Genomic DNA, 5,960 nt, shown 5'->3' on the forward strand with positions numbered 1-5,960 from the left:
GAGTCCATACAGAAGTCCATGAGAGATACAAAAGTGATATATGAAATACAGAGGAGCATGGCCGATTACTTAGTGATGGGAGCTTAAGTCACAAACCAAAACAAAATGTTTCAGGCTGAGAACCTCCCCGTCTAAATAAATAACTTGAGGTTCCATCTTAATGAATAGAAATTCCTTTGAATCTACAATTTTTTTCCTTATGATGTGCCCAAGCAAAAACTCCGCCAAAAGGCAAAAAACATCATTTGGGAAAATATCAACAGTACAACAATCCCACTAGGATAAAGTCTTTAAAAGCAAAAACCATAAAGTAACACAAAAAAATTTCTAAAAGTAACAATAAAATGGGGGAGAATAATAATTAAAATAAACAACAGAAGATTAGTATCAAATATAAATCAAAGTATTACACTCAGAAGAAAATTACAAAAGGTAATTTTAGAGTCCAGTGCAAATTTGTAATGATGAAGGATTGGAACTTTGAGAAGTCCATCCAGTCTGGAAAAATGGGTCACAGCTTGTCACAGGATGTGAAAATTCAAAAGCCAAGGATTTCTTCTGAAGGCCAAAATCAGGAAGCTTGTAGTTGTGAATAGAGAAGATTTGAAGAGATGGAGATAATTCTGATAAAGGAAGGTTAAGGACTAGGAGGAAAGAGGAATGGATTCAGTAGGAAGAATAAATCGATGAAGAGAAAGTTTTGTATATACAAAATATACAAAATGGACAAACAAGTAACAAAACAAACACAGCATTCACATAATGATGGCCACCACACTCACTCACACTCACACAATAGGTGAACCAAAATTCTAATGGAATGATCCAAAATGAAGCAAAAAAAAAAAATCAGCTGAATAGATTGAAAAAGCGCTTCAATCAGTGCTGGCGGGGATGTGGAGAGAAAGGAACTCTTATCCACTGCTGGTGGGAATGCTGTCTAGTAAAACCTCTATGGAAAGCATATGAAGATTCCTCCAAAAATTGAAAATTGAGCTTCCATTCGACCCAGCTATTCCACTCCTAGGGATATACCCTAGGAACACAAGAATACAATACAAAAATCCCTTCCTCACACCTATATTTATTGCAGCACTATTCACAATAGCCAGACTCTGGAAACAACCAAGATGCCCTTCAACAGATGAATGGCTAAAGAAACTGTGATACATATACACAATGGAATATTATGCAGACATCAGGAGACATGAAGTCATGAAATTTTCCTATACATGGATGTACCTGGAATCTATCATGCTGAGTGAAATAAGTCAGAGGGAGAGAGATAGACGCAGAATAGTCTCACTCATCTATGGGTTTTAAGAAAAATAACAGTCATTTTTGCAACTCTTCAGAGACAATGAGAGGAGGGCTGGAACTTCCAGCTCACTTCAAGAAGCTCACCACAAAGAGTGGTGAGTGCAGTTATAGAAATAACTACACTGAGAACTACCATAACCATGTGAATGAATGAGGGAACTGGAAAGCCTGTCTAGAGTACAGGTGGGGGTGGGTGGGATGGAGGGAGATTTGGGACATCGGTGGTGGTAATGTTGCACCGGTGAAGGGGGGTGTTCTTTACATGACTGAAACCTAATCACAATTATATTTGTAATCAAGATGTTTAAATAAAGATATTTAAAAAAAAAAGCGCTTCAAAACATAATGGCCAGCAGACTGGGTAGAAAAACAAGTTCAAACTCACAATTTTTTTTCCAAATGCAGAGTAGAGCAGATCTGAAAGAGAATTTCTTGTACAATACAAACATGGAGAACACAACTACAAGTATTAAACAGTAACTCTATAATAATAGAGCACAGATGAGGAGCACTGAAAAGAGAGTCCACCTTAAAAGTATCATCTTGCCAAAATTATGTATTCACTTCCAACTTGATAACTAAATTGAGGAAAATAAGTCAGTGAAGTTAGAATATACGAATGAAAATCATTAGATAAATATACCTTAATAAATTGAAAAATATGGAATGCTTAACGAATTTGCATGTTATCCTTGCGTAGGGGAGGTATTAATCTCTGTATAGTTCCAAGTTTAGTATATGTGCTGTCGAAGCGAGATACTTAATTACGTACATTGGTTTTATAATGTGACTTTGATGTTCTTTTTTAGTATATATTTTTATCCTGATGAAAATTCATTGTAGTTAGATATCTCAGTTTGTCACTTTCACCAAATTTGGAAACATTTTATCAGATATTTCAACAGAAGAACAGGTCTTGAATATAATTGAAACAACTGAAATATCAATTGATTAATTGACTTAAATTAATATCAATTTAAAGAAATATATGATAAAATGTTTCCAAATTTGGTGAAAGTAAAAAATAAAATAAGTGTTAGTGAGTGAATAATTTTTCTGAATAATATCAATTATTATTTACGTTTTTAAATGATAAAAACAATGTCTTCTAGAATCTGATAATTGGTATGAGGACTATACACTTGAAAGAACTTTAAAAGAGATTTGAATAACCATCAAGTCTAAATCAATTATAAGGACACTAAGAATACTTATCTACTGGAGAAACTAAAGAAGGAATATATTCACTTTGAGAAAAAACAAAGAAGAAAAATACAATTTAAGGACTCGAGAAATAAATTTTATAGCAAGAAAAATAAATTCAAATTTCTTTTAAAGTCATTCACTCAATAACACTTATTCTACTTCTTACACTAAATAATAAAATATGAATTTATTTTCAGTATCCTAAGGTAAACCTAGTGACTACTTTCAGCTTTAGTTGCTTACTTCTTCAGGGCCAAGTAGTTTTAAAAGAGATTCAATGAACTTCAGTCATTTAGACACCGTGTATTATATTTAAGCCACAGACTTTCCAACTTACATGAATTTGAGACATGGTTTATTGAAAATAATGTTATTTTTTTGGAAAACTTTCTCCTTCAATAGCTTCAAAATTACTATTTTAGCAACATGATATAGGGTTGAATAGTTTCTGAATAGAAAAAAAAAGAATAATCTGTAGTGGTAATTTATCATTTTTGACATTTCCTTTAATAGCAGTTTAATTACTGCTGAGTAGTAGAACTGACACTTAATAAAAGAATCATTTTAAGAATCTCACAGGAAATTCGTACCGTATAGAAGAATTTTAAAACTGAAAGATAATTGACCACACCCACTGCTTTATTTCATTAGTGAATTTTAAGGTACACCATTATAAAACTTTAAAGAGAAAAGGGACTTGGGAAACAGAAAATGTACTGATAGCCACTTATCTGCTTACTTCAGAGATTCTACATGCCTTTCATTTTAAAATGTATTTTTAATATGTTCTCTTCTTTTCTCATTAGGGTATGACACCCTGTGGCCAAAATTCACAAGAAAATTGTAACTCTTCCCAAGTGACTCATTTAATTTCAGCCATACTAGAAAAATTCAAATTTTTATTCTCTTTTTACCTAGTTATAAAAGTGAGCCCAGAGGACAGGTCTTTGGGTGAAGGTATAAACTATAATTTAGAACAATGTAGCATGATGGGACCAGGAGGGCCTTTTGGTCCCAGAATTCTCTTGTATCTTCCCTTCTAATGCCTTCAATTCTTTTATTTACAACATTAATTTTTAAGACTTGTAGACTTTCCCTTTAGAAATATTCTATTACAGCCTCATTAGCTATTTTGATAGCATGGTCCTTAGGATACAAAACAGGAACAGGACTAGGAAGAAAGGAAAATCTCTAAGAAGACTATTAGGAGAGATAATGAACTCATATTCAGTTCCCTGTTTTCTGAAAATTTCCCAGACATCTTAGATATATCTTCTTACAACCCCATTATTTAGGGGACTAATGAGATAAGTGAAGCTCAGAAAAGTTTAGTGGTTACCAAGGCCACACAGACAGTTACCAAGACAAGCATAACCAAGGTTGAAGTGAACTCAAGACAAGCATAACCAAGGTCTATTCTCTGCTTATGGAGTAGAACTGAAGCTTATTTGACATACTGTATAACTCTTAGTCATTGTAATAAACAATTACATGGTATATGAATTTTTATTTGAAAATAAAAAGCAAAAATTTCTCTGGAATAGAATATAATATTATAGAATAAATGACTCAAAATAACAAAGTCAGATTCAAGAGCGAGAAATATAAATATAATTTACAAATTTAACAGCAGAAACAACTGCATCAAAGCCCATGTCTTACGACAAACAATGTGGGTTTGATGTGACAAGAAAATGACATTTAGGAGAAAGAAATCAATTTCCATTAGTCAAATTTTATGGATTAAAAGATTGAACGTGCTAGATAAGAAGTAAAAGTTAATGGAATTCTGAAGAGATTCAATAACTATTTTAAAACACTCAAGCTCCACAGTGGAATAGTCATATGGTTTTGAGAGAATGCAATCAAAAGCATAATTAATTTTAGAATCAAATGTAGATTACATGGAATTAAGCATCAGTTTAACAATGAAAATATTTAGCAAGATCTAATTAAATGCTAATCATGCCAATTCTCTTTAAGAACAATCCTCTTCCAAAATCTATCAAGAGGACATAAACATATATTATACCAGAAGGCTGGGTGCTGTTCAGGGTAAAAAGGTGAAAAGAAAAGATTCTCCTTTGCCTCTACAGGAATTCACAACCAGTTTGGGACAGTAGATGCATATAGGTTATCCTCAATTCTGGCAGGTACAGTGTGGGAATTGTTTTGAGATTAGACTTGTGCCATTGCATATTCCTGAGGGGAAGATTATAGCACTTATTGGTGTAATAGGTTATTTGAAGGAGAGATATACGTAGGAGGTTGGATTTCATTCCCAAATTACTCACAGACTTGTTAGGTAAAGCTAACACAGTAGAACATAGCTTTGATTCAGGTGAATTTGTCCCATCTGGGACATACCCACTAATTTGAGTCAAAACAAATCATCTTAACCTTTTTCCAATTTCTTCTTGTGACTAGTTGAGGCTATATCAACTTTATCTTAGAACCTCAAATTTAATGTCAAAAGTGTGAGTTTTCTGGGGTTCATAGTCAGTAGTTGATTTATTTTTTGTTTGTTGACTTTTGGGCTACAACCCGTGATGCTCAGGGGTTACTACTCAGAAATCGCTCCTGGCTTGGGGGACCATATTATATGCTGGTATCAAACCAAGGTCCGTCCTGGATCAACCACATGCAAGGCAAATGCCCTACTGCTGTGCCATTACTTTGGCACCCCGTAGTTGAATTTTATGAGTTTTAAATGGGCATAACCGTTCTAACTGATAAGAAGAAATTAATAAATGATACTTATCAAACCAAAAGAGCAAGAAAATTATTCTGCAAAAATTTATTAAAACAGATGCATATAATACAATATAATTCAATAGATTTCTTCTGCCCCTTCACCAGTTGTTTCCCAGGTTGTTGTACAATACCTTTAATATTTTACATTCTCTTCATTTGCATATTCTTACATCTGTAGCAGAGCAAAGTTCCAGATAGCCAAAACTGAGAAATATCTGGTAAGTTTTTTTTTGGGGGGGGACCACACCCATTTGACGCTCAGGGGTTCCTCCTGGCTATGCACTCAGAAATCACCCCTGGCTTGGGGGGACCATATGGGACACTGGGGGATCGAACCGCGGTCCATCCTACGCTAGCGCTTGCAAGGCAGACACCTTACCTCTAGCGCCACCTCGCCGGCCCCATATCTGATAAGTTTTAAGAGGAAGCATGATGCCTGATTTGGGTGAAATTTTGTCATTGTTTACTATGTATGAGACATATTTAGGGACATGGCAACTGGAAAAAGCTACGGAAGCTATCCTTTTGGAATTTATTATGAGACTGGAAAGTGGTAAAAAAGATGGTACCAATACGTAGGTTATAGTTGTATAATAATTGTATATATGACAACCTAATGAAGAAAATAGATTAGAAGTACAAAAGTGAGGGGTCTCATCAGTGTTCTAAAGAGTAAATAG

The 5,960-nt window shown here is 34.1% G+C and overlaps 1 non-coding gene across 1 annotated transcript; it reads right to left on the minus strand.

Moving 5' to 3' along the window:
• Window positions 1-1,975: 1,975 nt before the first annotated feature.
• On the minus strand, window positions 1,976-2,080 carry LOC126023735 (U6 spliceosomal RNA). Its single transcript, XR_007500812.1, has one exon. It is a non-coding gene; the product is annotated as a U6 spliceosomal RNA (small nuclear RNA).
• Between the last annotated feature and the right edge of the window lie 3,880 nt (window positions 2,081-5,960).

Source organism: Suncus etruscus, chromosome 11 (assembly GCF_024139225.1).
Source record: "Suncus etruscus isolate mSunEtr1 chromosome 11, mSunEtr1.pri.cur, whole genome shotgun sequence".
Taxonomy (NCBI): Eukaryota; Metazoa; Chordata; class Mammalia; order Eulipotyphla; family Soricidae; genus Suncus; species Suncus etruscus.